The sequence below is a fragment of the Pseudophryne corroboree genome, chromosome 7, assembly GCF_028390025.1.
Source record: "Pseudophryne corroboree isolate aPseCor3 chromosome 7, aPseCor3.hap2, whole genome shotgun sequence".
Classification (NCBI taxonomy): Eukaryota; Metazoa; Chordata; class Amphibia; order Anura; family Myobatrachidae; genus Pseudophryne; species Pseudophryne corroboree.
Window position 1 is genome coordinate 46,455,243 of NC_086450.1, and position 26,477 is coordinate 46,481,719.

General features: G+C 48.4%; 1 long non-coding RNA gene across 1 annotated transcript in view; it reads left to right on the forward strand.

Moving 5' to 3' along the window:
• The first annotated feature begins 1,908 nt into the window (after positions 1–1,908).
• Positions 1,909–26,477, forward strand: part of LOC134944514 (uncharacterized) — a 39,021-nt gene continuing 14,452 nt past the window's right edge. The window contains exons 1-2 of the long non-coding RNA XR_010181886.1: positions 1,909–2,088; positions 3,312–3,506. This is a non-coding gene — a long non-coding RNA (uncharacterized LOC134944514). The remainder of the gene's footprint in view (positions 2,089–3,311; positions 3,507–26,477) is intronic.

Here is a 26,477-nt window from a genome sequence, read left to right on the forward strand (position 1 = left end):
GCCTCCTCACCAACATCGTCCTCCTACATGTCGACACACACGTACCGACACACAGCACACACACAGGGAATGCTCTGATAGAGGACAGGACCCACTAGCCCTTTGGAGAGACAGAGGGAGAGTTTGCCAGCACACACCAAAAACGCTATAATTATATAGGGACAACCTTATATAAGTGTTTTCCCTTAGAAATATATAAAAAAGATGCTATAACGCCAAATTAGTGCCCCCCCTCTCTGTTTTAACCCTGTTTCTGTAGTGCAGTGCAGGGGAGAGCCTGGGAGCCTTCCCTCCAGCCTTTCTGTGAGGGAAAATGGCGCTGTGTGCTGAGGAGATAGGCCCCGCCCCTTTTTCGGCGGCCTCGTCTCCCGCTCTTAACGGATTCTGGCAGGGGTTAAATATCTCCATATAGCCTCCGGAGGCTATATGTGAGGTATTTTTAGCCAAAATAGGTATTCATTTGCCTCCCAGGGCGCCCCCCTCCCAGCGCCCTGCACCCTCAGTGACTGCCGTGTGAAGTGTGCTGAGAGGAAAATGGCGCACAGCTGCAGTGCTGTGCGCTACCTTTAGAAGACTGAGGAGTCTTCTGCCGCCGATTCTGGACCTCTTCTTACTTCAGCATCTGCAAGGGGGCCGGCGGCAAGGCTCCGGTGACCATCCAGGCTGTACCTGTGATCGTCCCTCTGGAGCTGATGTCCAGTAGCCAAGAAGCCAATCCATCCTGCACGCAGGTGAGTTCACTTCTTCTCCCCTAAGTCCCTCGTTGCAGTGATCCTGTTGCCAGCAGGACTCACTGTAAAATAAAAAACCTAAGCTAAACTTTTCTAAGCAGCTCTTTAGGAGAGCCACCTAGATTGCACCCTTCTTGGCCGGGCACAAAAATCTAACTGGCTTGGAGGAGGGTCATAGGGGGAGGAGCCAGTGCACACCACCTGATCGGAAAGCTTTACTTTTGTGCCCTGTCTCCTGCGGAGCCGCTATTCCCCATGGTCCTTTCAGGAACCCCAGCATCCACTAGGACGATAGAGAAATCATGATTAATTTCTTCTATCAAATTAATTTGATGCGACAGTCAGTTACCATTGCATCGAAAGATATGATGGCGGAAGGCCAGCCATCATTTGATGGTGGGCTTCCGATGCCCATCCCTACTGTAGAAGCAAATTTTTTCTGTGCTCATGCGCAGATAAAAAAAATTGTAGCAGACATTAAAAGGAGGTTCACATCTAACTCCTCCCAACACATAGAAATATTATGTCAAATCGAGCACTGTTCCATGAAATCATGTATCCGAGAAAATAAATATTCACCCACAACAAAACAAGGTACAGAATTCTGTAATACTGAAAGTCCTTCCTTTTTATAGGCTTTTTTAAGGTGAACTATGGACGTCAGGTATGTTTTTCATATACACTTCCCACCACAGGTTTTCATATATGTAGGAAGCACATAATAAACAGGAATAGCAACTGCAGACACCAGATGTTTTTTAAAAAAAAAAAAGTAATTCATACAATTTGCAATCCTAAACAAAACATATCAGCAGTCATGTAACACATCAGCACGTGTGAGTGACACTCAAAGGAGACGTTGTTTTTACTGCGGGTGAATGTTTGTTTTTTTCAGATATATGAGTTCATTAAACAGTCTTTGCACAATATTACATATTTCATTCTTCTTACAGCCACACAGTACACACTGTGACTGACTGGCCGTGGTTTGGCCCGGTCACACACATCACGCGGCCGGGAGAGAGCGGACACTACAGCACTATCTCCGCTCTCACCAACTTCACTGTGAGACCTCAGAGTGTGACTACTGACTGACTCGTCCCTAACTGCTCCCCGCCCGCGCCCTGCTTTATATACAGGGAAGGCGCGGGCAGCTCTGCCTGCTGCTTAGCATGAGAAACAGGCATCAGGGAGGACATCCGCAGTGACGTCACACGGCGCGCCGCTGACTTTAGGAAAGACCCTTTGAACGGCGGGCGCGGAGTGTTCTTCCAGGAAGGGCGGAAGCAGGCTGCTGCTGCGTACAGTATTCCCGGAGTGCGGCGCTACTGTGGCTTGAAGGTGGAAGTCGGGATCGGTGAGTAGCGGAGAGAGGCCGCGTGTGGTGTGAGGGGAATGAGAGTGCTTTCCTGAGGGCGCAAGCGGAGGCCCCATTGTCGGCTGCCAGGGTGTCAGTCGCACACTGTATACGCAGCCAGCCGCTGCACCTTATTTCCATGGACAGCCTCCCCCTCATTGCCGCAGAGATGTCCTTGCTTCCCAGTGTCCAGCACCTGCACAGTGCCATCCTATTATTCTGTATAGATGTATAGTGCTGCCTATACCTATTTGTCTGTGATTCCCTTTGAGTAGGGCATCGGGGAAGTGGCAGGGGTGCCAGATACTTTGATAGAAAAAAATGTAATATATATATATATATATATATATATATATATATATATATATATATATATACCAATTTGTTTTATACACACACAAATTGTCAATGTTGCTCATTATAAAGTACTTTTCCTGAGAACTTTATCAGGGATTCATTCAGGATATGGACGCTCGGGGTGTAGTATGTCATGCAGGCGGTCGGGCTCCCGCTGGCGCCGGAATCCTGACAGCTGGGTGAGCACTAATGAGCCCTTTGCGGACACGGTGGCGCGCGCTATGTATTCTCCCCCCACGGGGGTACTGGACCCCAAAAGGGATAAAATCGGTCGTTATGGTGGTCGTCGTCGGGAGCCCAGCCGCCGGCAACCTGAAGACCACCTGGACTCTCATGATGTCGGTAAGCAGGAGATCAGTTGCACAGTACGAAGTTAAATTCTAGCTTAAAGCATTGCATAGGCGTTGGCAGTATAAGGGTAAGGGTGGTGAATCGGCACCTTGGTGCCGACACACTCCTGCTGACTTCCTGCTTGCTATTGGGCACATTATGGAAGAACTTCTAGCATGTATACACACTGTTAAAATGCGTCTAACCTGATGACAGTCATTGTCATTAGAAAATCTCCCTTGCAATTTTGTCACATGAGAACGTAAAAAAAAATATTTAGATTTGTAAAACATTTTCTGATTAGCATTAAAGTATTGAGGGGACTATTTACGAAGCCTTGGCTGGAGATAAAAGTCGCTGGCGATAAAACACCGGCCAATCCGCTCCTAACTGACACGCCACAGGCTGTATTTGAAAAATGAGTTAGGAGCCGATTGGCTGGTGTTCTATCTCCAGCGACTATCTCCATGCAAGGCTTAGTAAATAGACACCTTAATCTGCTCTTATTTGTGTTTAACTTTTTGTGACTCTCACAGGCCTAACTTCGTCCGCTCAAGACACGGGCTGAAATGAGAATGAGAGAACCACCAAACAGTTTGGACGAAACAGCAAGATCATCGCAGTTAATGGAGACCTGGCATCTGGCAACTAGCACAGAACTGGCTGCCGGACTGGGGGAGATGATGCAGAAGTACCAGTTAGGAGATTCCTGGGGGTCTGTATTATGGGAGGTAAATGATCCATTACAACCAGTTAGGAGATTCCTGGGGGTCTGTATTATGGGAGATAAATGATCCATTACAACCAGTTCGGAGATTCCTGGGGGTCTGTATTATGGGAGGTAAATGATCCATTACAACCAGTTAGGAGATTGCTGGTAGTCTGTATGATGTAGAAGGGTTATTGATAGACAGCCAATGCAGATAACGGGGAAGCTATATTTGGTTACTATAATGTAACTTTATATCTGGTTATTGAGTGAGCAGCTCAGTTTTCCTTCTTGTATCTGATGTTCTTTTCCCCAGGTATGAAATATTTTCCTGAAGCAGATCAGAATTCAACAAACCAGGTATAAGGTGGGTACACACTGATACATATATCTGCCGATCAATTGATCGGCAGATATATCTATGGACGGATCGGGCAGTGTGTTGAACATACACACTGCCCGATCCGTCGGGGATATGACGTCATGAACTGGGCAGGCGTGTACACACGGCCGCCCAGTTCAGCTGTCAATCACCGCCGGCTGCCGCAGCATGTGTACGCGTACACACCAGTGATCGCAAAAACGTGCTGTAGCGTGTATTTTACCCGGTTTTGAGTTCAGGGGACTCACTTCTCTAAAATGGGAGGGTCCCTGGGGACGCGCTCCGCTGCGGCCAATTACAATCATGTTAAATGAGTGATTCCACTGTGGGGGGAGGAGGGGAGTAACACGGAGGCGCCGATTCGTCACTTATGGACGCGGCAGACTGAGCGCTGCTGTTGTTGGATACCTTCGCTTCGGCGCCCTCGGATCGTTCCCGCACTCATGTACTGAGCGGCCTGTCTCTACATAGGTCAGTGTCCCCGCCGCTACGGTCAGCAGAACTGAGCGCCGGACGGTGTGTGTACAGTGTATATCTCACACCATATCCCGGTCTCTGCGCTGCCGTGTACTGACCACTTGCTGCCCGCTGTATTTGTGCCTGCATATGGGCTCTGCCAGTGAGGAGGTGCTCGCACTGTGCCAGGGTGTAAGTGGAGGGGGCCAGTTACATGCGTGTGTGCCCGGATTGTAAGGGGAGAGGGTCAATGTGTGCCCGGGGTATAAGAGGTGGAGGATTATGAGATGAGCAGCTGCTGTGTGTGTGTCTGGGGTATGAGGTGTGTGTGTGTGTGTATGAGGTGTGTGTGTGTGTCTGGGGTATGAGGTGTGTGTGTCTGGGGTATGAGGTGGGCAGCTTCTGTGTGTGTGTGTCTGGGGTATGAGGGGTGTGTGTGTGTATGAGGTGTGTGTGTGTGTCTGGGGTATGAGGTGTGTGTGTCTGGGGTATGAGGTGGGCAGCTTCTGTGTGTGTGTCCGGGGTATGAAGTGGGCAGGTGCTGTGTGTGTGTCCGGGGTATGAGGTGGGCAGATGCTGTGTGTGTGTGTGTGTGTGTCCAGGGTATGAGGTGGACAGCTTCTGTGTGTGTGTGTCCAGGGTATGAGGTGGACAGGTGCTGTGTGTGTGCCCCGGGTATGAGGTGGGCAGCTCCTGTGTTTGCCCAGTGTATGAGATGGATAGCTATGACGTTAAGGCCACTGTGGAGAAGTTGGAGGGTTCATGGCAGGATAGTGGTTATACTGTTTTTACATATGGGATAAACAATTATTCAGATTTCCTCACTCATTCGTGATGTAAAAACTTACAGCAAACTTATTTTCTCTGACGTCCTAGTGGATGCTGGGTACTCCGTAAGGACCATGGGGAATAGACGGGCTCCGCAAGAGACTGGGCACTCTTTAAAGAAAGATTAGGTACTATATCTGGTGTGCACTGGCTCCTCCCTCTATGCCCCTCCTCCAGACCTCAGTTAGAATCTGTGCCCGGCCAGAGCTGGATGCACTCTAGGGGCTCTCCTGAGCTTCCTAGAAAGAAAGTATTTGTTAGGTTTTTTTTATTTTCAGTGAGATCTGCTGGCAACAGACTCACTGCTACGTGGGACTGAGGGGAGAGAAGCGAACCTACCTGCTTGCAGCTAGCTTGGGCTTCTTAGGCTACTGGACACCATTAGCTCCAGAGGGATCGAACACAGGCCAAGTCCTCGGTCGTCCGGTCCCGGAGCCGCGCCGCCGTCCCCCTTGCAGAGCCAGAAGAACCGAAGAGAAGTTGAAAATCGGCGGCTGAAGACTCCGGTCTTCATTAAGGTAGCGCACAGCACTGCAGCTGTGCGCCATTGCTCCCTCTGCACACCACACACTCCGGTCACTGATGGGTGCAGGGCGCTGGGGGGGGGGCACTCTGGGCAGCAATTAGAGTACCTTACATGGCTAAATAGCACATAATACAGCTAATATACTGTATATGTGCATAATCCCCCGCCATAAAGCATATAAAAAAGCGGGAGAAGTCCGCTGAGAAAGGGGCGGGGCTATTTTCCTCAGCACACGGGCGCCATTTTCTCTTCACAGCTCCGCTGGAAGGCAGCTCCCCAGGCTCTCCCCTGCAGTTTCCAGGCTTCAATTGTAAAAAAGAGAGGAGGGGTACTAAATTTAGGCGCAAACTGTGTATAATAAGCTGCTATAGTGAAAAATCACTCACTTTAGTGTAAATCCCTGATTATATAGCGCTGTGGTGTGTGCTGGCATACTCTCTCTCTGTCTCCCCAAAAAACTTTGTGGGGTCCTGTCCTCAGTCAGAGCATTCACTGTGTGTGTGCGGTGTGTCGGTATGGCTGTGTCGACATGTTTGATGAGGACGCTTATGTGGAGGCGGAGCAGGAGCCGATAAGTGTGATGTCGCCCCCTGCGGGGCCGACACCAGAGTGGATGGATATGTGGAAGGTATTAACCGACAGTGTCAACTCCTTGCATAAAAGGTTCGATGACGTAACAGCTTTGGGACAGCCGGCATCTCAGCCCGCACCTGCCCAAACGTCTCAGAGGCCATCAGGGGCTCAAAAACGCCCGCTACCTCAGATGGCAGACACAGATGTTGACACGGAGTCTGACTCCAGTGTCGACGAGGATGAGACAAATGTACAATCCACAAGGGCCATCCGATGTATGATTACGGCAATGAAAAATGTGTTGCACATTTCTGACATTAACCCGGTTACCACAAAAAAGGGTATTATGTTTGGGGAGAAAAAGCAGCCAGTGACTTTTCCCCCATCTGATGAGTTAAATGAATTGTGTGAAGAAGCGTGGTGTTCCCCAGATAAGAAACTAGTGATTTCTAAGCGGTTACTAATGGCGTACCCTTTCCCGCCGACGGATAGGTTACGCTGGGAGACATCCCCTAGGGTGGACAAGGCGCTCACACGCTTATCAAAAAAGGTGGCACTGCCGTCTCAGGATACGGCCGCCTTAAAGGAGCCTGCAGATAGAAAGCAGGAGGCTATCCTGAAGTCTGTGTATACACACTCAGGTACTATACTGAGACCTGCTATTGCTTCAGCATGGATGTGTAGTGCTTCAGCATCATGGTCTGATTCCCTGTCAGATAACATTGATTCCCTTGACAGGGATACTATTTTGCTAACTATAGAGCATATTAAAGACGTAGTCTTATATATGAGAGATGCACAGAGGGACATCTGCCGGCTGGCATCTAGAATTAATGCAATGTCCATTTCTGCCAGGAGAGTATTATGGACTCGGCAGTGGACAGGTGATGCTGATTCTAAAAGGCACATGGAAGTTTTGCCTTATAAGGGTGAGGAATTGTTTGGGGACGGTCTCTCGGACCTCGTGTCCACAGCAACAGCTGGGAAATCGACTTTTTTTACCTCAGGTTCCCTCACAGCCTAAGAAAGCACAGTATTATCAAGTACAGTCCTTTCGGCCTCAGAAAGGCAAGCGGGTCAGAGGCGCGTCCTTTCTGCCCAGAGGCAGGGGTAGAGGGAAAAAGCTGCACCAGACAGCCAGTTCCCAGGAACAAATATCCTCCCCTGCTTCCACTAAGTCCACCGCATGACGCTGGGGCTCCACAGGTGGAGCCAGGTGCGGTGAGGGCCCGTCTCCGGAACTTCAGCGACCAGTGGGTTCGCTCACAGGTGGATCTCTGGGTTCTACAGGTATCTCAGGGATACAAGCTGGAGTTCGAGACGTCTCCCCCTCGCCGTTACCTCAAATCAGCCTTGCCTGCTACTCCCAAGGAAAGGGAGGTAGTACTGGCGGCAATTCACAAGCTGTACCTCCAGCAGGTGATAATCAAAGTTCCTCTCCTTCAACAGGGACGAGGTTACTATTCCACAATGTTTGTGATACCGAAACCAGACGGTTCGGTGAGACCCATTCTAAACTTAAAATCCTTGAACACTTATATAAGGAAATTCAAGTTCAAAATAGAATCGCTCAGGGCGGTTATTGCAAGCCTGGAAGAGGGGGATTTTATGGTGTCACGGGACATCATGGATGCTTACCTACATGTCCCCATTTACCCACCTCACCAGGAGTACCTCAAGGTTGTGGTACAGAACTGCCATTACCAATTCCAGACGTTGCCGTTGGGTCTGTCCACGGCACGAGGGTGTGTACCAAGGTAATGGCCGAAATGATGATACTACTTCGAAAGAAGGGAGTTATAATTATCCCGTACTTGGACGATCTCCTTATAAAGGCGAGGTCCAAGGAGCAGTTGTTGATCGGTGTAGCACTATCTCAGGAAGTGCTACAACAGCACGGCTGGATTCTGAATATCCCAAAGTCGCAGCTGGTTCCTACGACGCGTCTGCTGATATTGGGCATGTTTCTGGACACAGAACAGAAGAAGGTGTTTCTCCCGGAGGAGAAGGCCAAGGAGTTGTCATCTCTGGTCAGAGACCTCCTGAAACCAAAACGGGTGTCGGTGCATCATTGCATGCGAGTCCTGGGAAAGATGGTAGCTTCTTACGAAGCAATTCCCTTCGGCAGGTTCCATGCAAGGAACTTTCAGTGGAACCTGTTAGTCAAGTGAGGATCGCATCTTCAGATGCATCGGCTGATCACCCTGTTTCCGAGGGCCAGGGTGTCTCTGCTGTGGTGGCTGCAGAGTGCTCATCTTCTCGAGGGCCACAGATTCGGCGTTCAGGACTGGGTCCTGGTGACCACGGATGCAAGCCTCCGAGGTTGGGGAGCAGTCACTCAGGGAAGAAACTTCCAAGGACAATGGTCGAGTCAGGAGACTTCCCTACACATAAATATTCTGGACCTAAGGGCCATTTACAATGCCCTAAGTCAAGCAGAACCCCTGCTTCAAAACCAGCCGGTGCTGATTCAGTCAGACAACGTCACGGCTGTCGCCCATGTAAACCGACAAGGCGGCATAAGAAGCAGGATGGCGTTGGCAGAAGCCACAAGGATTCTCCGATGGGCGGAGAATCGCGTGCTAACACTGTCAGCAGTGTTCATTCCGGGTGTGGAAAACTAGGAAGCAGACTTCCTCAGCAGGCACGACCTCCACCCGGGAGAGTGGGGACTTCATCCAGAAGTCTTCACGCAGATTGTAGACCGTTGGGAACGGCCACAGGTGGACATGATGGCGTCCCGCCTCAACAAAAAGCTAAAAAAGTATTGCGCCAGGTCAAGAGACCCTCAGGCGATAGCTGTGGACGCACTAGTGACACCGTGGGTGTACCAGTCGGTTTGTGTTCCCTGCTCTTCCTCTCATACCCAAGGTACGGAGGATAGTAAGTAAGAAAGGAGTAAGAACTATACTCGTAGTTCCGGTTTGGCCAAGAAGAACTTGGTACCCAGAACTACAAGAAATGACGGAGGACCCATGGCCTCTGTCTCTCAGACAGGACCTGTTACTGCACGGGCCCTGTCTGTTCCAAGACTTACCGCGGCTGCGTTTGAAGGCTTGGCGGTTGAACGCCGGATCCTAACGGAAAAGGGCGTTCCAGATGAAGTGATTCCTACGCTGTTAAAGGCTAGGAAAGGCGCTGCCTGAAGTTCAGACGTTGTTAAGAGAGTGCTGCATATTCAGCCCCTTTTTTGTGCCTCCAGTGGCACCTTGGGATCTCAACGTAGTGTTGGATTTCCTAAAATCACATTGTTTTGAGCCACTTCAGACCGTGGAGTTGAAGTATCTCACGTGGAAAGTGGTCATGCTTTTGGCCTTGGCTTCGGCTAGGCGTGTGTCAGAATTGGCGGCTTTGTCATGTAAAAACCCTTATCTGATCTTCCATATGGACAGGGCAGAATTGAGGACTCGTACCCAATTTCTCCCTAAGGTATCAGCGTTTCGTTTGAACCAACCTATTGTGGTGCCTGCGGCTACTCGGGACTTGGAGGATTCCAAGTTGCTGGACGTAGTCAGGGCCCTGAAAATCTATGTTTCCAGGACGGCTAGAGTCAGAAAAACTGACTCGCTGTTTATCCTGCATGCACCCAACAAGCTGGGTGCTTCTAAAAGCAGACTATTGCTCGCTGGATCTGTAGCACGATTCAACTTGCACATTCTGCAGCTGGACTGCCGCATCCTAAATCAGTCAAAGCCCATTCCACGAGGAAGGTGGGCTCTTCTTGGGCGGCTGCCCGAGGGGTCTCGGCTTTACAACTTGGCCGAGCTGCTACCTGGTCGGGGTCAAACACGTTTGCAAAATTCTACAAGTTTGATACCCTGGCTGAGGAGGACCTTGAGTTTGCTCATTCGGTGCTGCAGAGTCGTCCGCACTCTCTCGCCCCCGTTTGGGTGCTTTGGTATAATCCCCATGGTCCTTACGGAGTACCCAGCATCCACTAGGACGTCAGAGAAAATAAGAATTTACTCACCGGTAATTCTATTTCTCGTAGTCCGTAGTGGATGCTGGGAGCCCGTCCCAAGTGCGGACTTCTGCAATACTTGTATATAGTTATTGCTTAACTATAGGGTTATTGTTCTGAGCCATCTGTTGAATGAGGCTCAGCTGTTGTTCATACTGTTAACTGGGTATAATTATCACAAGTTGTACGGTGTGATTGGTGTGGCTGGTATGAGTCTTACCCTGGATTCCAAATCCTTTCCTAGTAATGTCAGCTCTTCCGGGCACAGTTTCCTTAACTGAGGTCTGGAGGAGGGGCATAGAGGGAGGAGCCAGTGCACACCAGATATAGTACCTAATCTTTCTTTAAAGAGTGCCCAGTCTCCTGCGGAGCCCGTCTATTCCCCATGGTACTTACGGAGTACCCAGCATCAACTACGGACTACGAGAAATAGAATTACCGGTGAGTAAATTCTTATTATTTATGCAGTGGGTTTGTTTAGCTAAGATGGGTAATGAAGTGCCATGGATGGGGCCACATGCACAGGCTAATTGGTGGGTTTGTAGATTGGCAGAAGTTTGGTTTGTGTGGAACGTATAACGGTAACTATCTATGTATGTGGTATTCTGGCCTGAGTTATGGACATGTGCAGCTGTGTTGTGACTGATCCCTGTAGCATAGAGGCCATATACAGCCTGTCAGGATGCAGAGATCGGGAGCTGCTGGTGGCGAGACCTGTAATGTCCACTGCAGCGTTGGGGATGGCAAAGGGGAAGACTGTCTGCACGCACTGTCTATGAGTAACACACACACACACACACACACACACACACACACACACACACACACACACACTGTCTAAGGGGCTCTACCTGGCGCAATGTATAAGTGGCATTACTGTGTGATGTAATGCAAATAACTAACACTAACTGTGTGGTGTAATGTGAATTGATACTCTTATGCGGTCACGCCCCTTTCTCTGACGTCCTAAGTGGATGCTGGGGACTCCGTCAGGACCATGGGGGATTAGCGGCTCCGCAGGAGACAGGGCACAAAACTAAAGCTTTAGGATCAGGTGGTGTGTACTGGCTCCTCCCCCTATGACCCTCCTCCAAGCCTCAGTTAGGTTTTTGTGCCCGTCCGAGCAGGGTGCAATCTAGGTGGCTCTCTTAAGGAGCTGCTTAGAAAAAGTTTTTAGGTTTCTTATTTTCAGTGAGTCCTGCTGGCAACAGGCTCACTGCATCGAGGGACTTAGGGGAGAGAAGTTCAACTCACCTGCGTGCAGGATGGATTGGCTTCTTAGGCTACTGGACACCATTAGCTCCAGAGGGAGTCGGAACACAGGTCTCACCCTGGGGTTCGTCCCGGAGCCGCGCCGCCGACCCCCCTTGCAGATGCTGAAGATTGAAGGTCCAGAAACCGGCGGCAGAAGGCTTTTCAGTCTTCATGAAGGTAGCGCACAGCACTGCAGCTGTGCGCCATTGTTGTCACACACTTCACACCAACGGTCACGGAGGGTGCAGGGCGTTGCTGGGGGCGCCCTGGGCAGCAATGTATAATACCTTATTCTGGCTAAAAATACATCACATATAGCCCCTGGAGGCTATATGGATGTATTTAACCCCTGCCAGGTCTCAGAAAAACGGGAGAAGAAGCCCGCCGAAAAGGGGGCGGGGCCTATTCTCCTCAGCACACAGCGCCATTTTCCCTCACAGAAATGCTGGTGGGAAGGCTCCCAGGCTCTCCCCTGCACTGCACTACAGAAACAGGGTTAAAATAGAGAGGGGGGGCACTTATTTGGCGATATGTATATATATATATATATATATATATATTAAAATGCTATAAGGGAAAAACACTTATATAAAGGTTGTCCCTGTATAATATAGCGTTTTTGGTGTGTGCTGGCAAACTCTCCCTCTGTCTCCCCAAAGGGCTAGTGGGGTCCTGTCCTCTATCAGAGCATTCCCTGTGTGTGTGCTGTGTGTCGGTACTTGTGTGTCGACATGTATGAGGACGATGTTGGTGAGGAGGCGGAGCAATTGCCGGTAATGGTGATGTCACTCTCTAGGGAGTCGACACCGGAATGGATGGCTTAATTAAGGAATTACGTGAAAACGTCAACACGCTGCAAGGTCGGTTGACGACATGAGACGGCCGGCAAACCAATTAGTACCTGTCCAGGCGTCTAAAACACCGTCAGGGGCGTTAAAACGTCCTTTTTACCTCAGTCGGTCGACACAGACACGGACACTGACTCCAGTGTCGACGGTGAAGAAACAAACGTATTTTCCTTTAGGGCCACACGTTACTTGTTAAGGGCAATGAAGGAGATGTTACATATTTCTGATACTACAAGTACCACAAAAAAGGGTATTATGTGGAGTGTGAAAAAACTACATGTGGTTTTTCCTGAATCAGATAAATTAAATGAAGTGTGTGATGATGCGTGGGTTTCCCCCGATAGAAAATTATTGTCGGTATACCCTTTCCCGCCAGAAGTTATGGCGCGTTGGGAAACACACCTTAGGGTGGATAAGGCGCTCACACGCTTATAAAAACAAGTGGCGTTACCGTCTCCAGATACGGACGCCCTCAAGGAGCCAACTGATAGGAGGTTGGAAAATATCCTAAAAAGTATATACACACATACTGGTGTTATACTGCGACCAGCGATCGCCTCAGCCTGGATGGGCAGCGCTGGGGTGGCTTGGTCGGATTCCCTGACTGGAAATATTGATACCCTTGACAGGGACAGTATTTTATTGACTATAGAGCATTTAAAAGATGCATTTCTATATATGCGAAACTCTGGCATCAAGAGTAAGTGCGATGTCCATATCTGCCAGACGATGTTTATGGACACGACAGTGGTCAGGTGATGCAGATTCCAAACGGCACATGGAAGTATTGCCGTATAAAGGGGAGGAGTTATTTGGGGTCGGTCCATCGGACCTGGTGGCCACGGCAACAGCTAGAAAATCCAACTTTTTTTACCCCAAGTCACATCTCAGCAGAAAAAGACAGTCTTTTCAGCCTCAGTCCTTTCGTCCCCATAATATCTGCCCAGGGATAGAGGTAAGGGAAGAAGACTGCAGCAGGCAGCCCATTCCCAGGAACAGAAGCCTTCCACCGCTTCTGCCAAGTCCTCAGCATGACGCTGGGGCCGTACAAACAGGTGCGGTGGGGGGTCGTCTCAAGAGTTTCAGCACGCAGTGGGCTCACTCGCAAGTGGACCCCTGGATCCTACAAGTAGTATCCCAGGGGTACAGATTGGAAATTCGAGACGTCTCCCCCTCGCAGGTTCCTGAAGTTTGCTTTACCAACGTCTACCTCCGACAGGGAGGCAGTATTGGAAACAATTCACAAGCTGTATTCCCAGCAGGTGATAATCAAAGTACCCCTCCTACAACAAGTAAAGGGGTATTATTCCACACTATATTGTGGTACTGAAGCCAGACGGCTCGGTGAGACCTATTCTAAATGGAGTCACTCAGAGCAGTGATAGCGAACCAGGAAGAAGGGGACTATATGGTGTCCCTGGACATCAAGGATGCTTACCTCCATGTCCAAATTTGCCCTTCTCACAAAGGGTACCTCAGGTTCGTGGTACAAAACTGTCACTATCAGTTTCAGACGCTGCCGTTTGGATCGTCTACGGCACCCCGGGTCTTTACCAAGGTAATGGCCGAAATGATGATTCTTCTTCAAAGAAAAGGCGTCTTAATTATCCCTTACTTGGACGATCTCCTGATAAGGGCAAGGTCCAGAGAACAGTTGGAGGTCTGAGTAGCACTATCTCAAGTAGTTCTACGACAGCACGGGTGGATTCTAAATATTCCAAAATCGCAGCTGTCTCCGACGACACGTCTGCTGTCCCTAGGGATGATTCTGGACACAGTCCAGAAAAAGGTGTTTCTCCCGGAGGAGAAAGCCAGGGAGTTATCCGAGCTAGTCAGGATCCTCCAAAAAACCAGGAAAAGTGTCAGTGCATCATTGCTCAAGGGTCCTGGGAAAAATGGTGGCTTCTTACGAAGCGATTCCATTCGGCAGATTTCACGCAAGAACTTTTCAGTGGGATCTGCTGGACAAATGGTCCGGATCGCATCTTCAGATGCATCAGCGGATAACCCTGTCTCCAAGGACAAGGGTGTCTCTTCTGTGGTGGCTGCAGAGTGCTCATCTACTAAAGGGCCACAGTTATGCATTCAGGACTGGGTCCTGGTGACCACGGATTCCAGCTTGAAAGGCTGGGGAGCAGTCACACAGGGAAAAAATTTTCCAGGGAGTGTGATCAAGTCTGGGGACTTCTCTCCGCATAAATATACTGGAGCTAAGAGCAATTTACAATGCTCTAAGCTTAGCAAGACCTCTGCTTCAAGGTCAGCCGGTATTGATCCAGTGGGACAACATCACGGCAGTCGCCCACGTAAACAGACAGGGCGGCACAAGAAGCAGGAGGACAATGGCAGAAACTGCAAGGATTCTTCGCTGGGCGGAAAATCATGTGATAGCACTGTCAGCAGTTTTCATTCCGGGAGTGGACAACTGGGAAGCAGACTTCCTCAGCACGACCTCCACCCGGGAGAGTGGGGACTTCATCGAGAAGTTTTTTCCACATGATTGTGCACCGTTGGGAAAGACCAAAGGTGGACATGATGGCGTCCCGCCTGAACAAAAAACTGGACAGGTATTGCGCCAGGTCAAGAGACCCTCAGGCAATAGCTGTGGACGTTCTGGTAACACCAGGGGTGTACCAGTCGGTGTATGTGTTCCCTCCTCTGCTTCTCATACCAAAGGTACTGAGAATTATAAGACGTAGAGGAGTAAGAACTATACTCGTGGCTCCGGATGGGCCAAGAAGGACTTGGTACCCGGAACTTCAAGAGATGCTCACAGAGGATTCAGGGCCTCTGCCGATAAGAAGGGACTTGTTTCAGCAAGTACCATGTCTGTTCCAAGACTTACCGCGGCTGCGTTTGACGGCATGGCGGTTGAACGCCGGATCCTAAGGGAAAAAGGCATTCCGGAAGAGGTCATTCCTACCCTGGTCAAAGCCAGGAAGGAGGTGACCGCACAACATTATCACCACATGTGGCGAAAATATGTTGCGTGGTGTGAGGCCAGGAAGGCCCCACGAAGAAATTTCAACTCGGTCGATTCCTGCAGTTCCTGCAAACAGGAGTGTCTATGGGCCTCAAATTGGGGTCCATTAAGGTTCAAATTTCGGCCCTGTCGATTTTCTTCCAGAAAGAATTGGCTTCAGTTCCTGAAGTCCAGAAATTTGACAAGGGAGTACTGCATATACAACCCCCTTTTGTGCCTCCAGTGGCACTGTGGGATCTCAACTTAGTCCTGGGATTCCTCAAATCACGTTGGTTTAAACCGCTCAAATCTGTGGATTTGAAATATCTCACATGGAAAGTGACCATGATGTTGGCCCTGGCCTCGGCCAGGCGAGTGTCAGAATTGGCGGCTTTGTCTCACAAAAGCCCATATCTGATTGTCCATTCGGACAGGGCAGAGCTGCGGACTCGTCCCCAGTTTCTCCCTAAGTTGGTGTCAGCGTTTCATCTGAACCAGCTTATTGTGGTAAAAAAAAAACGAAATACCTAGGCGCTAATTTTAAGGAAAAATTGGATATGTATGTGTATATATACACATGCAAATATGCACGTGTACATCCAAGTTGATCGTACCTCTGTGTCTCCCGTTCGCTGCTGCAAACAAACTTCTGTACGTTTGTATATGAATATAAAAAGAGAAAAATAATACAGCTGCGCCCGGGATTAACAGAGCATAAAGTAAACCATAATTAATCCATTAATTGCACATGCGGATACAGATCACCGAGTGTCAAATCAATCAAACCCAATCAATAATGCACATAAATGTTTTAATATAACAAAATAAAATTATATTTAAAAATATACTGTGCACAGTATCAAATTAATATTGCTTTAAAAAGGCCAAAAAGAAAACATATAAGACATAAATCATAAAAATGTATCCAGTTATGGACACAACACTGTAGCATAAATGATATCTCAGACTTGTCTCAATTGGGAAATATGGTCATTGAGAAACACTGTTTGCGCAATTGATTTTTTATACAATGACTATAAAATCAATTTAAAGTCCACAATATTGTATGGTGCTATATAAAATTCGCACAGATATCTCAATTCATCAAGTCCATACGGTATATAACTGGTCTTATGATAAGTACTGTTCGTGCAAAAAAAAAACTGTGATATATATTGCTTGTTCACTAAAACAGGTACGTGTGGCGTCCCACCGTGATGTTACCTGATATGTAGTAAAGGTAGGAGCTGATGTTCGGATTAAGCACACCTCATGTGGCTGCTAAATTGACTGGTAATGTTGAGACCGCTGGTCCTTGATTATATAGCGGAGGGAAAGGTGCTGGTAATGACCGCCAGACTGCGCTGGCCTCAATGATCACCTCGTGATGCTCTCACCGGAAAATCCGTCCCGTAGATAGTGCAGATAGTGACCGCCAGACTGCGCTGGCCCGAAGGATCACCTCTTACCGCTCTCACCGGCAGACCCGTCCTGTGGCGAGGAGGAGCCGAGCTGGATTTAAACACCTCACGTCAACCCGCCGGGTCAGATGGAAAAGATGTGACCGATAAGCTGCAGCAGAGATAGATTGGCTGTGTCTCATAGGCACCAGTAAAGGCTTTTTTGTCGGTTCGGACCTCTGGATATCAGACCAGAGGAATAACGTGTAGCAGGTATCCCAGGTGGGAACAATAGGGAGGAGTCCTAACGCGTTTCGTCACACCCACGTGACTTTCTCTACCTTTGAGAAAGTCACGTGGGTGTGACGAAACGCGTTAGGACTCCTCCCTATTGTTCCCACCTGGGATACCTGCTACACGTTATTCCTCTGGTCTGATATCCAGAGGTCCGAACCGACAAAAAAGCCTTTACTGGTGCCTATGATACACAGCCAATCTATCTCTGCTGCAGCTTATCGGTCACATCTTTTCCATCTGACCCGGCGGGTTGACGTGAGGTGTTTAAATCCAGCTCGGCTCCTCCTCGCCACAGGACGGGTCTGCCGGTGAGAGCGGTAAGAGGTGATCCTTCGGGCCAGCGCAGTCTGGCGGTCACTATCTGCACTATCTACGGGACGGATTTTCCGGTGAGAGCATCACGAGGTGATAATTGAGGCCAGCGCAGTCTGGCGGTCATTACCAGCACCTTTCCCTCCGCTATATAATCAAGGACCAGCGGTCTCAACATTACCAGTCAATTTAGCAGCCACATGAGGTGTGCTTAATCCGAACATCAGCTCCTACCTTTACTACATATCAGGTAACATCACGGTGGGACGCCACACGTACCTGTTTTAGTGAACAAGCAATATATATCACAGTTTTTTTTTGCACGAACAGTACTTATCATAAGACCAGTTATATACCGTATGGACTTGATGAATTGAGATATCTGTGCGAATTTTATATAGCACCATACAATATTGTGGACTTTAAATTGATTTTATAGTCATTGTATAAAAAATCAATTGCGCAAACAGTGTTTCTCAATGACCATGTTTCCCAATTGAGACAAGTCTGAGATATCATTTATGCTACAGTGTTGTGTCCATAACTGGATACATTTTTATGATTTATGTCTTATATGTTTTCTTTTTGGCCTTTTTAAAGCAATATTAATTTGATACTGTGCACAGTATATTTTTAAATATAATTTTATTTTGTCAGCTTATTGTGGTACCTGCGGCTACTAGAGACTTGGAGGACTCCAAGTTGCTAGATGTTGTCAGGGCCCTGAAAATATAGATTTCCAGGACGGCTGGAGTCAGGAAAACTGACTTGCTGTTATCCTGTATGCACCCAAAAAACTGGGTGCTCTTGCTTCTAAGCAGAAGATTGCTAGTTGAATGTGTAGTACAATTCAGCTTGCACATTCTGTGGCAGGACTGCCACAGCCAAAATATATAAATGCCCATTCCACAAGGAAGGGGGCTCATCTTGGGCGACTGCCCGAGGGGTCTCGGCTTTACAACTTTGCCGAGCTGCTACTTGGTCAGGGGCACACCCTGGCTGAGGAGGACCTGGAGTTCTCTCACTCGGTGCTGCAGAGTCATCCGCACTCTCCCGCCCGTTTGGGAGCTTTGGTATAATCCCCATGGTCCTGACGGAGTCCCCAGCATCCACTTAGGACGTCAGAGAAAATAAGATTTTACTTACCGATAAATCTATTTCTCGTAGTCCGTAGTGGATGCTGGGCGCCCATCCCAAGTGCGGATTGTCTGCAATACTTGTACATAGTTATTGTTACAAAAAAATCGGGTTGTTATTGTTGTGAGCCGTCTGTTCAGAGGCTCCTACGTTTGTCATACTGTTAACTGGGTTTAGATCACAAGTTATACGGTGTGATTGGTGTGGCTGGTATGAGTCTTACCCGGGATTCAATATCCTTCCTTATTGTGTACGCTCGTCCGGGCACAGTATCCTAACTGAGGCTTGGAGGAGGGTCATAGGGGGAGGAGCCAGTACACACCACCTGATCCTAAAGCTTTAGTTTTGTGCCCTGTCTCCTGCGGAGCCGCTAATCCCCCATGGTCCTGACGGAGTCCCCAGCATCCACTACGGACTACGAGAAATAGATTTATCGGTAAGTAAAATCTTATTTTTACATGAAGACATGCCCCTACATTTTGCTGCGCGCCTTCGGCGCGCACTGTCCCTGATTTCGATGTAGTACAGAGGGGGAGGCACCAATTCACTTTCTGGCACAGGCCACTAAAATGTCTAGATACAGCTCTGGGGCAGAGTGTCATGTGTGCTACATAGCCCAGCAGTATCGTCATCCCCTCCCCCTTATTGCAACACTTTTGTAGTGTCCAAATCAAGTCTGTGTCTTAATAAGTAATAAGATTAATAACCTTTATTTTGATGGGACCCAAAAAAGGACGGGTAGGCCCCAATTTTTTAAAAGTGAGGGGTCCCTGGGACCCACTTTTTTTGGGGCTCAGCGCGATCACTGCACACACAGCAATGCGCCAGTATATCGGTAGATATATTGGCTGTCGGCTGTGCTGCGGGCCCGACGCGATATGTCTGTGAACGACGGAGTTCACAGACATCACCCATACACACTGGCCGACGGACCCGCGATATATCGGCCAATCAGTGGAAAGGCCGATATATCGGCCAGTGTGTACGGGCCTTTACAGTAATGTGACAATCTTGCCCTCCACGTTCACTGGCACCTGGAACAGTTTTACAAGGACTACAGCTTCCCTGGTGGCATGCATCGATGTTCAGTACCCAAGCTGAAAATGTGTCTGTAAGCGTTTCAGTGTAATCTTTTTTTTTTTTTTTCTCTGTAGTAGTATTATAGCTATTACTGTGTGACTGTAGATCAGGCATTCCCAACCTCTGTCCCCAAGGCACACTAATACCCCTTTTCCACTAGCTGTTTTTACCCGTGTTTTTGCACGGGGGCGCGCATCAACACGGATTTTTAGTAGGTGGAAACGGGTCAACACGGGTTGAGTGACCCGGGAATCCAACCCGGCTATTTACCTGGGTAGAACACGGTAATGACACGGATAGCGGTGCAGTGGAAACGGTCATTACACGTGTTTTCAGACCCGAGTAACGCTCTGAGACGCTGATTGGTGCTTCTGGGGCACTGGAAGATGATGTCATCCCTGGGAGACACGCTGGGCACATGCAGGCATTGAGGCAGCAAACAAAACACTCTGAAGTCGCGCTGGGTACATACAGATCTTTTTATTGCAGCAGCTTCCAAACAAACAGACAATATACAGCAGCAGAAGCTCCAGCACAGCAACATGGCTAGCCATATCTGGTCAGACACAGAGATCAAGGAGCTGCTTAATATTCGGGGAGAGGAAGAAATAAGAAGGCAGGTGACTGGAACAGTTAAGGATGCTATCGTCTACAAGAACATATCCCTTATGCTGGCAGAAAGGGGCATCCAAAAAACCCAGCAACAAGTCGTTAACAAATTGAAGGCACTACGCAGACAATTCACCAAAGTACACGACCATAACCGCAAGAAAAGTGGTGCTGGGCGTATGGAATGGCCATATTATGACCTATGCTATAGTGTCTTCGGCAAAACTGCGATAACAAATCCCATAGCACTATCGTCATCCAGCTCTGCCAGTCGCCAGATGTCAGTCGACGAGGACTGTGACGAAACACAGCACAGCCTTCCCAGCTCACAATGCAGCCCATCATCCCCGCTGCTTATATCGGACAGCAGTTTTGAAGACTCGACCGTCAATGATGATTCCATCAGTGCCACTATTGAGGACGTACCACAGTCTCAGGCGGAGACGTCGCAACCCCCCAAGACCACGACTTTGCGCTCAAATAGTAAGTATTACCATTACAAATACAGTTGCAGCAGTCCCTATATGTAAAGGCATGGTAATGTTGCAGAGTATAGCTAGTGTGCAGGTGGGAGAAGGCCACAAACACGTATATGCTACCACTGCTATTTTTTAATAGAATCATGGTAATGTTGCAGAGTATAGCTAGTGTGCAGGTGGGAGAAGGCCACAAACACGTATATGCTACCACTGCTATTTTTAAATTGTTGCTTACATTCTGTTTCATCTCCTTCACAGTCTACAACGTTCCACAGCGGAAAAAGAAACTGAACAAAACAGAACAAACGGTCAAAGCAATGAAGTCCATTATCTTGGATCACCTGCGTGAGGCAGATAGTGAGCTCAATGCCCAGGAAGATGCACGGCTTGAGAGATTCCTTGCGTCAGAAAAAGAAATGCATCAAACTTTTATGAGTCAGTTAATGACCATGCATGATAGGCAGATGACATTTTTTGAACGCACGTTTGCACGTACCATAGGGAATACCACACAAACACAACAGCAAGACACAGCCTACCCACAGCACCCATATGGTCCATACAACTATGAGCCTCCCTCAAATCCCCCAACACAAATCCCGCAGTCCTCAGAATTTCGGGTATATAGACAACTGCCCTAAAGCAGCGGGTTATAAAACAATGTTTGTGTTTTTAAGGTTATGTTTGCACTGTATCCTCAACCCTGATACCTACAAATGCAAACATTATTTTGATTTTACAGAGTGCCCTGTTGGCACTTTAAAGTTTTATAGTGTTACCTCAGAAAATGGGCAGTGGGATCCAGATATTTGGGCTACCTTTTTATATTGTTACCTCAGAAAATGTGCGGCAGTGCGATCCAAATATTGGGGGTGACCCGATATCTGCCAAACCAAACATTAGGGGTTTTTTTATACAGAGTGCCCTGTTTGCACTTTACTCTTTTACCTCAGGGCAGGTGTCTTCACCATGTGGCCCGCTAGCTGTTGTGGAAACACATAGCAACACATGCTGGTACATGTTGTTCCACAACAGCTGGAGGGACACATGTTGAAGACCCCTTGCGTTATGTGGAATTTTACATGTTTGCACTTAAATATTTTATGATGTTACCTCAGAAAATGTGCGGCAGTGCGATCCAAATATTGGGGGTGACCCGATATCTGCCAAACCAAACATTAGGGTTTTTTTTATACAGAGTGCCCTGTTTGCACTTTACTCTTTTACCTCAGGGCAGGTGTCTTCACCATGTGGCCCTCTAGCTGTTGTGGAAACACACAGCAACACATGCTGGTACATGTTGTTCCACAACAGCTGGAGGGACACATGTTGAAGACCCCTTGCGTTATGTGGAATTTTACAGTGACATGTTTGCACTTAAATATTTTATATTGTTACCTCAGAAAATGTGTGCCAACTGTTTAAAAGGAAAAATATAATAACTTTTGAACCAAATTTTTATAACTGAAAAAACGAAATAAACAAAAATTGTTTGCACACAAAAACTTGTCTGTTTTCTCTACTGCAACATTGTTTGAAGATTAGCTGCAATGGTGGCCCTTATGCACTCGCTGGCAGCGTCATGCCCCCCCACCAAGCCTGGTGCATCATGTACAGTGACCCCCGCCCCATGATCATGTACATTCCACTCGGGGAGAAAGTTTTCCTTTTGTATCTCACATATGTTATGGAGAATGCAGCAGGCCGCTACTATATCTGGCATTATTTTCAAGTCCACATCATTCCTCTTCATGAGGCAGCGCCAGCGTCCTTTTAAACGCCCAAACGCATTCTCCACTGCCATACGGGCCGAACTTAGGGCATGGGTATATGATGTCTGTTCGGGGGATAAGTGAACATGCTGGGTGTAGCCCTTCATTAGCCAGCGCTGTAATGGGTATGCTGCATCACCAATGAGATGGACCGGGATGTCCACACCATGTACGATCACCGATTTCTGTTAATAAAACATTAATATTATTACAGGGGTAAAACTTGACTATTGGTTTATGGGCGAACATTAGTTTAAGTAGTAAATAATCTTACCTCTCGAGGGAAAAGCCATCCACCAAGCTTGTCCTCAGCAATACTGTAAAGATCGGAGTTGGCGAGAACCCTTGCATCATGTGACCGTCCGGGCCACCCTATGAAGACATCTGTGAAACTAAAAATAAAGGTTTATGCATTATCATAAAACAGGCCAAGCCTATTTCAAACACATTAGTGAAACAGTGCTTACCAGTATTTGTGGTCCACTACAGCTTGCAGAACAATGGAATGCCAACCCTTACGATTGTAATAGTCTGCTGGGTTGTCATGGGGGGCGATGATGGGGATGTGGGTCCCATCTATGGCACCAGCACACTGTGGGTAGCCACGCTTCTTAAACCCTTTTATAGTCTCATCTAGCCGCTGTCCTTGTGGCAAGGAAATAAAGCGATGGTACATGGTATCCAGCAATGCCCGCGTGACCTGGTAGACAATCTTGCAGACCGTGCCAATCCCTACTCCAAATAAACTGGAAACTGTGCGATACTCTCCAGGGGTAGCATACCACCAGAGAGCAATCGCTAATCTCCTGGCTGGCTCAATGGGCTTACGGAACCTGGTGGTCTGCATGGTTATTGCGGGGGACAGTAGTTCCAAAACATACTCGAATGTAGCGCGAGACATCCTGAAGTTTGACATCCACTGCTCCTCCTGATATGCTAGAATAGTCTGCATGAATGCTTCCCCATGTCTGCGATCTCTCATCCACATTCTTCGGCTTGGTGTACAGTTCATTGTTATTAAAGAAATAACAACAGTGGATGATATACGCGCTCTCCTCCTTTTCAAATATTTGCGTCGATAGGTAGCCCTCTCTGCAAAGAATTGAGCTCTCCTTCTCCAGCTCTGCAGTAGGTAGCACAAGGTGAAAAGCTGCATCAAGCTGTCTGTAGCAGAAAGCAGCAGTAAATTGCAAACAGTCTGCGACTCCATGCTAGACACAGCTACTGCACCGGTGTCCATTGCTGCAATGCTGTGAGCAGGCCCCACCCCTCCCTTTTGGTCCTTTTGATGACATCATCTTGATGAGACAGTAAAAAGTCCATTTGTAATGACAGCAATAGGCTTTTACAGAGCTTACCCGGGTTAAGTGGAAACAGATCAGACACGGGAATAACCCGTGTCGAAGTGTAGTGGAAACGGGGGAGCCGACACGGGTTGTAGCCGTGTTAAACATCCCGGATCGGACACGGTACGTAGGTGGAAAAGGGGTTTTAGTGATAGGGATTTAGTTCCAGGTTTTAGTGATATCCCTGCTTGAGTACAGGTGACTTAGGGCCTAATTCAGACCTGATCGCTGCTGTTCGTTTTCGCACAGCGGGCGATTATCGATAGACTGCGTATGCACCGCAATGCACACAAGATGGTTCTAAAATTTAAATCGCACAGCCATTCACAAGCTGATTGACAGGAAGAGGCCGTTTGTGGGTGGTAACTGACCGTTTTCTGGGAGTGTCGGGGAAAACGCAGGCGCTCCCAAGCGTTTTCAGGGAGGGTGTGTGACGTCGGCTCCGGACCCGATCAGCCCGTTCTCATTGCACTGTAGGCGTAAGTCCTGGACTGCGCAGAGACCGCACACACTGGTAAAATCATTCAATAGTGACTGTGGTCCAAACGGATTTGCAGCTGTCCGCTGACTGAGGGACATTTGTAGCAAAGCGTACACATGCCACCGCACACTTGCACAGCGAATTTACACTCCCCTTGGGTGGCGACTATCTGAACGCAGGACAGCAAAATTAGCAGCCCAGCAAGCAGGTCTGAATTAGGCCCTTAATTAGTACCTGTTGTTTTGCTTTTCACATCTGTGCTGAAGCCTGGATATCACGAAAACCTGCACTGTCAGCGTGCCTTGAGGACCAAGGTTAGGAATGCTTGCTGTAGATCAGCAACCAACCAACTGTTGGTGAACTACACGTACCAGCATGCCCTGCTGCAGTTTTGCTTTTTGGCCATGCTTAAACTGTTGCAGGGCATTCTGGGACGTGTAGTTCAACAACCGCTGGAGGGCCAAAGGTTCCCCATTCCTGCGGTAGATGTTGCCTTACATGGCACAAAAGTTAAAGTGAAGGCTGATTGAGTGTCACCAGCAGGTGGAGGAGCCTTCAATTACAAGAAAGAGAAATAAGGTTCTATTGCACTGTGAAATATATTCGCTTGGACAATGTAAACATTATTCCTAGTACCTGTACAAGATAATTTTATATTTAAATATTTTTATCAGATTAGGGGGTGCAACCGCAGACCTGGGTAATGAATTATACACAAGAAAAAAAGAAAAGTGTCAATGGTGCACTAAGAAAAAATTCGCTTTTTTTTATGTATTTAAAATTTGTCCATAAGGACAGAGCAGTGGAGAAGTTTTTAAAATATAGTCAAGGAATGTGTAGAAGAATTAAATTATGTGTAATGGTGTTTAACGGTTTCCTTTTTTTTTTTTTTTTTTTTTTTCTCGCGTGTGAACCATTGACCGATAAGTTTCTTACCTCTTGAGTATGGGGGTCACTCTGAGTTGATCGCACGCTGCCGATTTTTCGCAGCACAGCGATCAGGTTACTACTGCGCATGCGTATGCACCGCAGTGCGCACATGCGTCGTACGGGTACAAACAGCATCGTTGCTGGGCAATGCTTCTAGCGACGAAATCCATTCGCACGGGTGATCGCAAGGAGATTGACAGAAAGAGGGCGTTTATGGGTGTCAACTGACCGTTTTCTGGGAGTGGTAGGGAAAACGCCGGCGTGTCCAGGCGTTTACAGGGCGGACGTCTGATGTTAATTCCGGGACCGGACAGGCTGAAGTGATCGCAAGGGCTGAGTAAGTTCAGACCTACTCTGAAACTGCAAAAAACTTTTTCGTCCCGCTCGGCTGCACATGCGATCGCACACTTGCAAAGCGAAAATACACTCCCCCGTGGGCGGCGACTATACATTTGCACGGCTGCAAAAAGTAGCGAGCGATCAACTCGTAATGAGGGCCTATGTTGCTTTCAGTTGCAAACCGTTCTAGTTTGAAGATATGCCCACTCCTCAGTGGTGCCCTCTACAGCCCAAGGTAGCAGTGTCACCCAGCTCAGATGAAATTGAAACCAATATTTCTCTTACGTCCTAGAGGATGCTGGGGACTCCAAAAGGACCATGGGGTATAGACTGGATCCGCAGGAGACATGGGCACACTAAAAAGACTTTGACTGGGTGTGAACTGGCTCCTCCCTCTATGCCCCTCCTCCAGACCTCAGACTTTGTGCCCAGGAGTGATGGGACACACACTAGGGGAGCTCTACTGAGTTTCTCTAAAAGACTTTGTTAGGTTATTTATTTTCAGGCAGACCTGCTAGCTACAGGCTCCCTGCATCGTGGGAGTGAGGGGAGAGAAGTCAGACCTACTTATTTTGAGTTAAAGGCTCTGCTCCAGAGGGTTTGATCACTTGGTGCGCCTAGCTGCTTGTTCCCGGAGCCGCGCCGCCCCCCCCCCCCCCCCCCCCTCACAGAAGCCAGAAGAAAGAAGCCGGGTGAGTATGAGAAGAACAGAAGACATCAGACGGCAGAAGACTTCAGTAACGGAGGTACAGCGCAGCGGTAGCGCTGCGCTCCATGCTCCCACACACATCACCAATGGCACTCACAGGGTGCAGGGCGCTGGGGGGGGGGGGGGGGGGTGCCCTGGGAAGCAGTTACTGAGGGTCAATGAACTGGCAGAACGCATATTCGGTGCCCAGGCACCGTATACAATACCCCCACCAGTATAAAAAATTCAAAATTGAGCGGGACCACAGCGCGCCGGGAAGGGGCTTAGCTGCACAGCTCACCAGTGCCATTTTCTCTCTCTCCACAGCCGCTG